The following is a 14,161-nucleotide window of genomic DNA, read 5'->3' as shown; positions in this document are numbered from 1 at the left end:
ACGTATCTTGGGGGAGGGGTAGGACCCTCCCCTTATATATCATGTCAGAAGTGGGTCCTGCAAGAACAGACCCACCTTCCTCGAAACTTCCCCATACAGCTGTAGTAGAGAGTTGTCAAGGACGCGTGTCCGGGTCCGTGGTTGAGCGCCTCGCACCCGACCGTTCGGGTTGGGTGGCCTATAGGTCGGGTCGGCCTACATGATGTTTGGGCTAGGCCGTAACAGTGCCCCCAACGCGTTAGCAATGATCGCGAGGGCCATTGGTTGCGTGTCATATCCTCTCTTGTGTGTTGTCGCTAGGTCGGCCGCTCGTGGAGAGGACGTGCCTCTTGCGCGCGTGTCTGTTCGTCGCCTCGTTCTTCGCGTTGGGCATTTAATGCTCATAATGGGTTGTTTCAAACCCTGCGAGTAAAGACTCTTTTGCAGTTGCCTTTCGCACTTCTTGAGTTGGTTTTCTAACTCCCTCATACCCAGTTTTGCATTCTATTTTCTCCTCAGTGCCTAGCTCTTTCCTACTTTCATCTTCTCTGAATTTCCTGTTGCGGTTCCTGCATCCTTGTGCATTCACTCCTTCTCACTCCCTTTCGAGTCATCACAATCAATCCTCGTAAGCGTTCATCCCTCGCCTTTTATTTCATGTTCATTTTATCTTCATTATCTATGCTCCTGCATACATGCTGCTCTCCTGATTTGACTTGCATGAGGGCTGTTGTTAGTGTTAGATAGGCGCATTGGGGGGGTTACCATTCTAGGGCATTAGATTTAGGTTTTACTTAGGATTTGCTTTGGCCATGCTTGGTTTCAGTTGTGAATAGGCTAAAAGTAGTTTCTGGGGCCTTTTTCGAACTCCCGATCTCGTAGACTAACCGAGTGGTGTCCCCACTCTACGTATGTCTCGTATCGTCTCACGAGCTTCTTCCTCAAGCGCGGGTTACGACCGGTATGATTGGGTGACCTCTGACGTGAAGGACTCCCCGAACCAGATGGGTTAGGAGGAGCTTACAGAGTTTCGTCAAGCCGAGTACTTGTCGGTGGGACCGACGAGGAGGCTGAAGAACTGTAGATTGATGGTTTAGAAGTTATAGTAAACTCTCGTTGTAAGTATAGTTACTAAACCAAGCAATCAACCTTTCTTACAAACGTTTTGTTTGTCACAAGTAACAAACCCCTAAATAAATTGATAACCGAAGTATTCAAACCTCGGGTCGTCTTCTTAAGAAATTGCAGGGAGGTATGACATATTATTGGCTATGAAAAAGGTAAAATTTTGGGGGTTTTGAGAATGAGGAACAAGTATGATAAATGATAAGCAAAATAAATAAATAACTATCAAATAAACTATTGGCAAGATATGAAAATTCGAAAGTCCTATCCTAGTTACTCCTATAAGAATGGAAGTTAATCCCACTTAGTTAACCTTTGCGTAAGCAAGGGAAACTCAAGTGAACTAATTGGTTGGATTTTTCAAGTTCTAGCCAAATCCTAAGGAAAGACTAGAGTTAGTGGAATTCCAGTTAATTAGCCGACATAACAATCAATCATGAATAGTTGGTAACTCAAGAGTTTCCAGTTAATCAATTAAAGCCAATAATATAAAAAGCTAAATATGAATCTTAGATCTGAAATACCTCAAATAACATACATTCAAAGCAATAAAATCTAACATGGACAATATTGATAAGCCAATTGGGGAACATAAATCAAATACAAATAAAAGCATTAAAGTATCCCAAAGCAGAAGAGAAGTCAAAATAAAGGAATATTGAACCTGGAGCTCAGAAGAAATTGTAAGTTGAAATAATAAATCCTAAATCCTTTAAGAAGAATCCTAATCCTAAAATCCTAAGAGAGAGGAGAGAACCTCTCTCTCTAAAAAGTACATCTAAAACTAAAAATTATGAATTATGAAAGCATGATCATGAATGGATGCATTCCCCCACTTTATAGCCTCTAATCTGTGTTCTCCGGGCCGAAAACTGAGTCAGAAACAGCCCAGAAATCACTGATTGTGAAACCTGGTCCGTACAGGTCGCGGCAAAGTGACGCGGAGGCGTCATCCATGCGTCCGTGCGGAATGAGATTCGCAGATGCGACGTGTCCGCGTGGAGCGCGCGTTCGCGTCGCCTATCTGTACGGCCACTATGATGAATTATATATCAAATTGAAGCCCCGGGCGTTAGCTTTCCAACGCAAGGGAAACCGCATCATTTGGACCTCTGTAGCTCCAGTTATGATCGTTTTAGTGCGAGAGGGTCAGGCTGACAGCTTTGCAGTTCCTTCAACTTCTTGTATTCCTTCCACTTTTGCATGCTTCCTTTCCATCCTCTAAGCCATTCCTACCCTGTAATTCATGAAATCACCTAACACACATATCAAGGCATCCAATGGTAATAAGAGAGGATTAAATAAAAGGAAATAAAAGCCAAAGAAGCATGTTTTTAGTCAAAGCACATAATTAGGAAGACAAATATAAAACCATGCAAATAGTATGAATAAGTGGGTAAAGAGTTGATAAAAACCACTCAATTGAGCACAAGATAAACCATAAAATAGTGGTTTATCAATCTCTCCACACTTAAACATTAGCATGTCCTCATGCTAAGCTCAAGAGAAGCTATAAGAGAGTGAAGAGGAATGGTATAATGTATGAAATGCAACCTATCTATATGAATGCAACTTCATGCAGAATGTTTCTACCTACTTGGTTAAAAGTAAATAAGCTTTTTCAAGACAAATATGAATCAAATTCCACTAATTCAAATCATACAATAAAAAGCAAGTAAACTTTGTAAGAAGATAGCTCATGAAAGCAGGGAACATAGAGTCAAGCATTGAACCCTCACTGGTAGTGTATATCACTCTAATCTCTCAAGTGTCTAGGGTTAATCACTCTATTCTTCTCTAATCATGCTTTCTAAACTTTGTTCTTCATCTAACCAATCAACAAATATTTAGTATACCAATGCAAACATCATGAGGTCTTTTCCAAGGTTGTAATGGGGCTAAGGTAAGGGTAAGGGTATATATATAAGGTTAAGTGAGCTAATAATTGAACCCTTGATTAGTCTAAGATTTCACCTAACACATACATACTCTATATAATTTAGAAATCTTGCCTAGCTGCCCAATTTTCCCACTTGTGTGTTACATACTCATGCACCAATTTTATTTTTGAATTTTGTCCCATATGCATTGATTCTTTTTATTTTGCATTCGGGGTAATATATATATATATATATATATATATATATATATATATATATATATATATATATATATATATATATATATATATATATATTTGTATCCCCTTATTTAATTACTTAAAATTTTTTTTCTGCCAATGCACATGGTAATTTAATTATTTGATTTCATATGAGTATGCTTCCCAAATTTTCAAATAACTTATTCAATTTAATTCTTTTTTTTTTATCATCCCATGTTCCCATAACTTTTCCCACACTTAGTTGATACACAATTTCTATCTTAAGCTAACTAAGGATTCAACTTGGGATTTTTAATTTCTTTTTCTGCTTAAGGCTAGTAATGTGGTTATAAAACAGAATGGGGTTAAAAGGCTCAAGGGGGGTTAACAAGGGTACCATAAAAGGGTAGGCTTATTTGGGATAAGTGAGTTAATAATCCAATATGGCCTCAATCATATGCAAGCATGTAAATATACTAAATAATGGACATATAGACTGAAACAAAGTAAAGATTGCAATCATAAAGAAGAAAACACACAAGAATAAAATATTATGGTTAAATAATGTAACCATGTAAATAAGCTCAAATCTCACAGGTCGTGTGTTCTTTGGCTCAAAAACCATATTCCAAATACAACTTCAAACAAATTTAACAAAAAATTTTCAATTTAAATTAGTGAAATACTATAAAAATTTCTTGAAAAAGAAAATATTACTTCAACCAAGTAGTGACTAAATGCATAAAATCAAACAAACATGCAAATGCATCAATTAACAAATTAACATTGGTGTTGAGAAGGGACTAACTAACCCGTGGAGATCGGTATCGATCTCCCCACACTTAAAGATTGCACCGTCCTCGGTGCATGCTGAGATGTGCAGGTGGATGGGGGTTGTGGTTCCTCAGCTGGTGCTCATTTTTTGTTCCTTTCCTTGCCGGTGGTTTGGGAGTAGCTTTCTCTCTACCCTTCTTGGTGGCCATCCTGAAAAAGGGAAGAGAAAGTAAATTAAATCTAAAGAGATAGAGCAAGGAAGAGGATTGAATGAGTGATAATCAGTGCACGGTAAAGATGAATGAAGTGAACACATGGTCATGACAAGATGTGAAAAGTTCATCAAAGGGAATAGAACAAGTGCATGATAGGGTAAGTAGGTGCAAGATGTTTATTGGCATGCTGGCAAGGGCATGAGTAGCATAGATCAAGCATCACCTCGTAACAAACTATCACGTTTGTATTGACAATTAAATTCAATTAATACAATAGTAAAGGGAATTTGTGAAAAGCAGGCATTGAATAGTAGAATAGAATAATGTAGAAAAGTGCATGATGCCATATGGGCTTTTTCACAAACACATAGTATGCATGGTAAATAACCCAATGAAAATAATAAATTGAACATGCAAGCAACTCTTTAAAAATATAATTGCCAAACAATTTTGCAACAATCCACAATGACCAAATAAATTTCCAACACCAATAGAAAGGAAAGAAAAAGAAAATATATGCAATGAAAGTAAAAAGAAAGAGAAAGGAAGAAGAAAATATAAAGAAAGAAGAAGAATAGAAAAGTGAGGAGGGAAGAAGAAAAGAAAAACCTTGATAATGGTGGGAAGAGAGAGAGAAAGTAGAAATTGAGAATGAGGGAAGAAGGAAGAAGGGGGGAAGAAAGAAAAAAGGAGGAAAAAGAAAAGATAGGATTTGGGGAAGAGAAAGATAAGATATTAGGCAAATTAGGATAAGTTGTGTGGCGCAATCGACGCGGACGCGTGAGTAACGCGTTCGCGCGAATGCGCATTAAGTGAATCGATGCGAACGCGTCGGTCACGCGGACGCGTGACACATGTTATGCTACTGGCGCGAGGGCAGCCTCACACTCACACAACTCTCTGTTCGAATTTTTATTTTTGCCAAATTTTGGGTGACGCGATCGCGTGGGTCACGCGATCGCGTGAGTGGCCATTAGAGGGATATGACGCGGACGCTTGAGCCATGCGTCCACGTAGGAAGAATTTGTGCGTTCAGCACCGATCCATCACCACTCTAATACAACTTTTGGTCGTGCACCCATTTTATGTCGAATTCCAGGACACGCGGCCGCGTGAGTCACGCAGACACGTGGAGGCATTTTTTCCACATGACGCAGACGCGTCAGCAACGCGGTCGCGTGGATCCATTTGTGCCAAAGGCACGCCTCCAACCACGCTCTCGCGTGACTCTCTGTTCACTTTAATTTTCTTCCCAACGCACTAGTGACGCGTGAGTAACGCGTTCGCGCGAATGGGCATTAAGTGAATCGATGCGGACGCGTCGGTCACGCGGATGCGTGACACATGTTATGCTACTGGCGCGAGGGTAGCCTCGCACTCGCACAACTCTCTGTTCGAATTTTTATTTTTGCCAAATTTTCGGTGACGCGATCGCGTGGGTCACGCAATCGCGTGAGTGGCCATTAGAGGGATATGACGCGGACGCGTGAGCCATGCGTCCACGTAGGAAGAATTTGTGCGTTCAACACCGATCCATCACCACTCTAACACAACTTTTGGTCGTGCACCCATTTTACGTCGAATTCCAGGGCACGCGGCCGCGTGAGTGACGCGGACGCGTGGGAGGCATTTTTCCCACATGACGCGGACGCGTCAGCAACGCGGTCGCGTGGATCAATTTGTGCCAAAGGCACGCCTCCAGCCACGCTCTCGCGTGACTCTCTGTTCACTTTAATTTTCTTCCCAATGCACTAGTGACGCGGACGCGTCAGCGACGCTGCCGCGTCACGTGCGTGCCTTTTTTTATGCAATATGCAGAATGCAAAATGCAATGAATGTCATGCAAAAATTGCAGGTTCAATAAAAATTCAAAAACAGACTAAAATTAAAACTAAAAAGAGAAGGATCATACCATGGTGGGTTGTCTCCCACCTAGTACTTTTAGTTAAAGTCCTTAAGTTGGACATTTGATGAGATTCCTGTCATGGTGGCTTATGCGTGTACTGATCCAGGAATATCCACCAATGTTTGGAATTCCAACAGCCTCCGGGGTCCCAAACTAGGCGCAGAGAGCCTTCAAGCAAGCTAAAGCAAGTAACAAGGCCCCAAGAGTATTGATTTCTAGATTGAATTCTGGGGTCCCAAACCTTGCTTTTGCACCCGTCTTCTTGTTGAGCAATATTGTTCCATCCGGGTGGTAAGCAGTCTGAATTCTCACTAAAGCAGCTAAACAACTTCCTTGACCCATTCAGCTGAGCTCTATACCATAATGAACCTTGCAGGACAATTCTTACCACTGACCATCTTCCTCTTACTCTTAATGCCACAAAGAGCTCTAAGTTGACCATCCGTCTCCAGTAGCCCATATTCAAGTGGGATTAGAGAGCTAAGGGATATGAATTTTACCCACTTGAATGTTGTGAAGGATGATGGCAACTTTGGGGGAGGTGTTTCTAATGAACGTGCAAGCTCCACTCCCTTGTGCTTCTTCGACATCTTCCACCTCTTTGCAATCTTCTTCAATATCAACCTCTTCCTCTTGGTGAATGTCTTCCAATTCAATCTCTTCTTCATTGTTCACCAAGGGCATGGGCTGTTGTGCTTCTTCTTCTTTAGTCTCAATCTCTTGATCAACCTCTTCCAAGTCTTCCACCATGACATGCCTTGGGGGTTGTACATCCTCCTCAACATTAAATTCAAACTCCTTGGAAGGAGGCTTTATGAATGGACTTTCCAATGGAGGTTTAGCATCTCCTAAGTCTTCAACCACTTATTCTTCTTCAATAATTCCGGCTTCCTCCACTTGTTCCAGTACAAATTCATGCTCCTTACTATCCACTGGAGTTTCTAATGTCTCCTTCATGCTACGTTCTTCATTAGATTTTCTACATGAAGCCATGGGGGTTCCTTGAGTGTTCGAACGTCGGGAAGCTAATTGATTTATTGCTTGCTCCAATTGATGAAGGGTTGCATGAAATTGATCTACTGTTTCCGGGAAATGATCCCTTGACTCTTGTTCCTCCTTGATGATTACCTTTCCATGACAACTCCCTTCAATTACTCCTTCATCTTCAAGGGTCTCTCCTACCTTCACCTTTAGTGCCTCCTCTAGCTCCTTATGAAGTATGGATTCGCGAAGATGATCCTCTCTCTCTTGTTCCATATCAATAGCATCATTGGGATCATCTTGCTCTTGGATTGATGGATGTGGGTGCTCTTCCATGGATGGTGGTGATGGGATGGGTGGATCATTATGTGGTTGAAAAGGAAGTGCACTAGAGCTTGAGGGTTGATTGTTGAAGGTATTTGGTGGTCCGATTCGGGCGGCGAGAGCTTGTATAGTAGAGTTTAGATCGGTAAATGCTTTCTCCATGGAGGTTTGGGGTGGATAGGAGGGTTCATTTGTTGGGAGAAGGGGTTCATGGTAGGAAGGTGGTTCATCTTGATAATGATAAGGAGATGGTGTATATTGAGGTGGTGGTTCTGTGAATGGTTCATTTGGCTGATAAGGTGGTTGGTATGGTGGGTACGGGTTAGGATCGTATGAGGGTGTTTGGTGGTAAGGGGCTCGTGAGTATGGTGGTCCAAAGCTATGTTGAGGAGGGGGTTCATAGGCGTATGGTGGTGGTTGTTGATAATCAAAAGAGTGCTCACCATAGCCATTGCCTTGATATGCATCACAGAACGATTGTTGATAGTCCATTGGAGGTGGTTGTTGCCATGAGGGTTGATTAAATCCTTGTGGCTCCTCCCATCTTTGATTGTTCCAACCTTGATGCCTGTTCCCATTATAATCTCCTCTTCCTGCAACATATTTTTAACCAGACTCAGAGTCAAAGGGGTGAGAGTTCATAGTAGTAGAAGAAAATAAAAACAAAAACTAACAAAAAGAAAATATTTTGAAAAAGATAAGATTTTGAAAAAGATATGATTTTTGAAAAAGGATAAGATAAGATTTTGAAAAAGATATAAAAGTTTTTTTTTTTGAAAAATATTTACAATAACCAATAATAAGGCACACGTTTGTAATTCCCCAGCAACGGCGCCATTTTAAAGAACTGTAGATTGATGGTTTAGAAGTTATAGTAAACTCTCGTTGTAAGTATAGTTACTAAACCAAGCAATCAACCTTTCTTACAAACGTTTTGGTTGTCACAAGTAACAAACCCTTAAATAAATTGATAACCGAAGCATTCAAACCTCGGGTCGTCTTCTCAAGGAATTGCAGGGAGGTATGACTTATTATTGGCTATGAAAAAGGTAAAATTTTGGGGTTTTGAGAATGAGGAACAAGTATGATAAATGATAAGCGAAATAAATAATAACTATAAAATAAACTCTTGGCAAGATATGAAAATTCGGAAGTCCTATCCTAGTTACTCCTATAAGAATGGAAGTTAATCCCACTTAGTTAACCTTTGCGTAAGCAAGGGAAAGTCAAGTGAACTAATTGGTTGGATTTCCCAAGTTCTAGCCAAATCCTAAGGAAAGACTAGAGTTAGTGGAATTCCAGTTAATTAGCCGACATAACAATCAATCATGAATAGTTGGTAACTCAAGAGCTTTCAATTAATCAATTAAAGCCAATAATATAAAAAGCTAAATATGAATCTTAGATCTGAAATACCTCAAATAACATACATTCAAAGCAATAAAATCTAACATGGACAATATTGATAAGCCAATTGGGCAACATAAATCAAATACAAATAAAAGCATTAAAGTATCCCGAAGTAGAAGAGAAGTCAAAATAAAGGAATATTGAACCTGGAGCTCAGAAGAAATTGTAAGTTGAAATAATAAATCCTAAATCCTTTAAGAGGAATCCTAATCCTAAAATCCTAAGAAAGAGGAGAGAACGTCTCTCTCTAAAAAGTACATCTAAAACTAAAAATTATGAATTATGAAAGCATGATCATGAATGGATGCATTCTCCCACTTTATAGCCTCTAATCTGTGTTCTCTGGGCTGAAAACTGGGTCAGAAACAGCCCAAAAATCGCTGATTATGAAATCTGGTCCGTACAGGTCGCGGCAAAGTGACGCGGAGGCGTCATCGACGTGTCCGCGCGGAATGAGATTCGCAAATGCGACGCGTCCGCGTAGAGTGCGTGTTCGCGTCGCCTATTTGTACGTACACTATGATAAATTATATATCAAATCGAAGCCCCGGACGTTAGCTTTCCAACGCAAGTGGAACCGCATCATTTGGACCTCTGTAGCTGAAGTTATGATTGTTTGAGTGTGAGAGGGTCAGGCTGACAGCTTTGCAGTTCCTTCAACTTCTTGTATTCCTTCCACTTTTGCATGCTTCCTTTCCATCCTCTAAGCCATTCCTGCCCTGTAATTCCTGAAATCACGTAACGCACATATAAGGCATCTAATGGTAATAAGAGAGGATTAAATAAAAGGAAATAAAAGCCAAAGAAGCATGTTTTCAATCAAAGCACATAATTAGGAAGGCAAATATAAAACCATGCAAATAGTATGAATAAGTGGGTAAAGAGTTGATAAAAACCACTCAATTGAGCACAAGATAAACCATAAAATAGTGGTTTATCAGAGGCCAACTACGATGTTTTCGTTCCTGCCCTCCACGAACGGTAATACGAACTCAACCTCCACGCCCCTCGAGTTGCCGACTGGATTTGGTTCTACAAGGCAATGTTTACTGATGAGCGGATAATTTGTACGCTTTTTGGCATTGTTTTTAGTATGTTTTTAGTATGATCTAGTTAGTTTTTAGTATATTTTTATTAGTTTTTAGTTAAAATTCACTTTTTTGGACTTTACTATGAGTTTGTGTGTTTTTCTGTGATTTCATGTATTTTCTGGCTGAAATTGAGGGATCTGAGCAAAAATCTGATTCAGAGACTAAAAAGGACTGCAGATGCTGTTGGATTCTGACCTCCCTGCATTCGAAGCGGATTTTCTGGAGCTGCAGAAGCCCAATTGGCGCGCTCTCAACGGAGTTGGAAAGTAGACATCCTGGGCTTTCCAGCAATATATGATAGTCCATACTTTGCCCAAGATTTGATGGCCCAAACCGGCGTTCAAAGTCACCCTCAGAATTTCCAGCGTTAAACGCCGGAACTGGCACAAGAATGGGAGTTAAACGCCCAAACTGGCATAAAAGTTGGCGTTTAACTCCAAGAAGAGTCTCTACACGAAAATGCTTTAATGCTCAGCCCAAGCACACACCAAGTGGGCCCGGAAGTGGATTTTTATGTCATCTACTCATCTCTGTACACCCTAGGCTACTAGTTCTCTATAAGTAGGACCTTTTACTATTGTATTTTCATCTTTGGATCATTTTGGGAGCTTTTGATCATGTTTTTATGATTGAACCCTCTTTGGGAGGCTGGCCATTCGGCCATGCCTAGACCTTGTTCTTATATATTTTCAATGGTGGAGTTTCTACACACCATAGATTAAGGTGTGGAGCTCTGCTGTACCTCGAGTATTAATGCAATTACTATTGTTCTTCTATTCAATTCCGCTTGTTCTTGTTCTAAGATATCACTTGTTCTTCAACTTGATGAATGTGATGATCCGTGACACTCATCATCATTCTCACCTATGAACGTGTGCCTGACAACCACCTCCGTTCTACCTTAGATTGGGTGAATATCTCTTGGATTCCTGATACACGATGCATGGTTGATCGCCTGACAACCGAGTGCTCGCCTGACAACCGAGCCAGCCATTCCGTGAGATCAGAGTCTTCGTGGTATAGGCTAGAACTGATGGCGGCATTCAAGAGAATCCGGAAGGTCTAACCTTGTCTGTGGTATTCTGAGTAGGATTCAATGATTGAATGACTGTGACGAGCTTCAAACTCCTGAAGGTGGGGCGTTAGTGACAGACGCAAAAGAATCACTGGATTCTATTCCGGCCTGATTGAGAACCGACAGATGGATAGTCGTGCCGTGACAGGGTGCGTTGAACATTTCCACTGAGAGGATGGGAGGTAGCCACTGACAACGGTGAAACCCTTGCATAAGCTTGCCATGGAAAGGAGTAAGAAGGATTGGATGAAGACAGTAGGAAAGCAGAGAGATGGAAGGGACAAGCATCTTCATACGCTTATCTGAAATTCCTACCAATGAATTACATAAGTATCTCTATCTTTATCTTTATGTTTTCGTATATCATCATTCATATCCATTTGAGTCTGCCTGACTAAGATTTACAAGGTGACTATAGCTTGCTTCATACCAACAATCTCTGTGGGATCGACCCTTACTCGCGTAAGGTTTATTACTTGGATGACCCAGTACACTTGCTGGTTAGTTGTACGAAGTTGTGTTTATGCCATGGTTTTGAACACCAAGTTTTTGGATTCATCACCGGGGATTATTTGTGTTGTGAAAAGTATTGATCACAATTTCGTGCACCAAGTTTTTGGCGCCGTTGCCGGGGATTGTTCGAGTATGGACAACTGACGGTTCATCTTGTTGCTTAGATTAGGTATTTTTTTCAGAGTTCTTAAGAATGAATTCTAGAGTTTCAAGATGATCTGTTGAAGTCTGGCTGGCTGTGAAGCCATGTCTAATTTTATTGGACCGAGGTTTCAACTTATCATAACAAGAGCTTGTTGATTTCTATCAATCTTGCTGTTGGAGCAGTGATCTGCTAAGGCTTGGCTGGCCATTGGCCATGTCTAGTGTTTTGGACCGAAGCTTTCTTTGAAAGCTTGGCTGGCTGTGAAGCCATGTTTAATTCCTGGACCGGAGTCTTAGACTAAACATCGCATGATTCCTGGAATTCTCATTAAGAATTTTGATATCTTTATTTTCTTTTTCCACTTAATTTTCGAAAAAGCACAAAAAAATTTACAAAATCATAAAAACCAAAAATATTTTTCCTGTTGAGACTCTATTCTCATTTTAAGTTTGATGTCAATTGCATGTTTCTGTTTTTCTTGCATCCATTCATGTGTCTTAGTGATCTTCAAGATGTTCTTGATGATTTCATTACTTTGATCTTTAATTCCTCTTGACTTGAGTGTTTATGTGTCTCATATGCATTCTCATTAGTGTCAGTAGTATACAAACTGCTAAGTTTGGTGTCTTGCATGCATTATTATTTGATTTTAGTTGCATTTTGATTATTCCTCACTATTAAAAATCCAAAAATATTTTTAATTTGTGTCTTTTCAAGTCAATAATACAGAGAATTGAAGATTCAGAACATACAGCAGAGGAATTATACAGAAAAACCTGGGCGTTCAAAACGCCCAGTGAAGAAGGACAGACTGGCGTTTAAACGCCATCCAGGGTGCCTGGTTGGGCGTTTAACCCCAAAAGGGTAGAGTTTTGGGCGTTAAACGCCAGAATGTGCACCATTCTGGGCGTTTAACGCCAGGATGGCACAAGAGGGAAGATTTTGTTTTCAATGCAAATTTTTTTCAAGTTTTCAAAATCTTTTCAAAATCAAATCTTTTTCAAATTCAATTTCTTTCTATTTTCAAAGATACTTGCTATCAATTAATGATTTGATTCAACATTTCAAGTATGTTGCCTTTTCTGTTGAGAAAGGTTTAATGTTTGAATCATATCTTTTCTTGATAGCCAAGTCAGTAATCTTCAAAATCAAATTTTTTTTTTAAAATGTTTTTCAAATCATATCTTCTCAATCACATCTTTTTAAAACCAATCATATCTTCTTAACCACATCTTTTTCAAAATAACCTTCAATCAAATCTTTTTGATTTCTAATTTCAAATTCTTTTTCAAAAATCACTTGATTTCTTTCCCACTTTTATTTTCGAAAATCAATTAGTGTTTTTCAAAATGTTTTCAAAATCTTTTACTTGATTTTCGAAAATTACTTCCCCTCTTCTCACATCCTTCTATTTATGGACTAACACTATTCCTTAATGCAAAATTCGAACTCCATCTTCTTTGATAAGTTCGAATTTTCTACTTCTGCCTTCTATTTTTCTTTTCCTCTGACACCTCAAGGAATCTCTATACTGTGACATAGAGGATTCCACATTTTCTTGTTCTCTTCTCTTTCTTATGAGCAGGAGCAAGGACAAAAGCATTCTTGTTGAGGCTGATCCTGAACCTGAAAGGACCTTGAAGCGAAAGCTAAGAGAAGCCAAGGCACAACTCTCTGTAGAGGACCTAACAGAAATCTTCAAAGAAGAAGAACCCATGGCAGCCGAAAACAACAATAATGCCAACAATGCAAGGAAGGTGCTGGGTGACTTTACTGCACCTACTCCCGACTTCTATGGGAGAAGCATCTCTATCCCTGCCATCGGAGCAAACAACTTTGAGCTTAAGCCTCAATTAGTTTCTCTAATGCAACAGAATTGCAAGTTCCATGGACTTCCATTGGAAGATCCTCATCAGTTTTTAGCTGAGTTCTTGCAAATCTGTGACACTGTCAAGACTAATGGGGTTGACCCTGAGGTCTACAGACTTATGCTATTCCCTTTTGCTATAAGAGACAGAGCTAGAATATGGTTGGACTCACAACCTAAAGAAAGCCTGAACTCTTGGGAAAAGCTAGTCAATGCCTTCTTGGCAAAGTTCTTTCCACCTCAAAAATTGAGTAAGCTTAGAGTGGAAGTCCAAACCTTCAGACAGAAGGAAGGAGAATCCCTCTATGAAGCTTGGGAAAGATACAAACAATTAATCAGAAAGTGTCCCACTGATATGCTTTCTGAATGGAGCATCATTGGAATTTTCTATGATGGTCTCTCTGAACTATCCAAGATGTCTTTGGATAGCTCTGCTGGAGGATCTCTTCATCTGAAGAAGACGCCTACAGAAGCTCAAGAGCTGATTGAAATGGTTGCAAATAACCAATTCATGTACACTTCTGAAAGGAATTCTGTGAACAATGGGACCAATCAGAAGAAAGGAGTTCTTGAGATTGACACTCTGAATGCCATACTGGCTCAGAATAAAATATTGACTCAACAAGTCAATATGATTTCTCAAAGTCTGTCTGGA

The 14,161-nt window shown here is 40.0% G+C and overlaps 1 non-coding gene across 1 annotated transcript; it reads right to left on the bottom strand.

Moving 5' to 3' along the window:
- Positions 1-13,759: 13,759 nt before the first annotated feature.
- On the bottom strand, positions 13,760-13,867 carry LOC112713546 (small nucleolar RNA R71). The gene has a single exon (XR_003158522.1). It is a non-coding gene; the product is annotated as a small nucleolar RNA R71 (small nucleolar RNA).
- Positions 13,868-14,161: the final 294 nt, after the last annotated feature.

Source organism: Arachis hypogaea, chromosome 1, assembly GCF_003086295.3.
Source record: "Arachis hypogaea cultivar Tifrunner chromosome 1, arahy.Tifrunner.gnm2.J5K5, whole genome shotgun sequence".
Classification (NCBI taxonomy): Eukaryota; Viridiplantae; Streptophyta; class Magnoliopsida; order Fabales; family Fabaceae; genus Arachis; species Arachis hypogaea.
Note: the sequence above shows the minus strand (reverse complement) of the source record. Positions and strands in the feature narration are given on the sequence as shown.